General features: G+C 47.7%; 1 protein-coding gene across 1 annotated transcript in view; it reads right to left on the bottom strand.

Moving 5' to 3' along the window:
- MYO18A (myosin XVIIIA) overlaps positions 1-342 on the bottom strand; it is a gene marked incomplete at both ends in the record, with an annotated part of 5067 nt that overhangs the window by 3260 nt on the left and 1465 nt on the right. The gene's annotated exons all lie outside the window — the stretch shown is intronic.

The raw sequence follows: 342 nt of genomic DNA, 5'->3' as shown, positions 1-342 counted from the left end.
CCCCATGACTTTATAGAACGGAGATTGAGAAGAAACCACCCCCTGAGGGCCAAGAAAGGGGCAGAACAACCGCAAGGGCTTTGTCAAATTGGAAAAATATATTTAACTGTGTGTGAAGTAATTACAGCATGTAACGTAGGGAAAAAATAGCTCCCATTCTCCCCCAGCCGCTGAGCCAGCCGCTGCATATTTATGGCCCCAGCAGAGAGAGCGGGGAAGAGAAATAACAGCTAGGAAAATATTAAGAGGAGAGCTAAGCTGCTCCCCCGGCAGAGCTGCAAAGGCAGAATATAAAGCAGGCTGCGTTTAGCGAGGCCAGGAGAGTCTATAATTTACCTAAGT

Source organism: Apaloderma vittatum, unplaced genomic scaffold (genome assembly GCF_000703405.1).
Source record: "Apaloderma vittatum isolate BGI_N311 unplaced genomic scaffold, ASM70340v1 scaffold33840, whole genome shotgun sequence".
In the NCBI taxonomy this organism is placed as follows: Eukaryota; Metazoa; Chordata; class Aves; order Trogoniformes; family Trogonidae; genus Apaloderma; species Apaloderma vittatum.
Note: the sequence above shows the minus strand (reverse complement) of the source record. Positions and strands in the feature narration are given on the sequence as shown.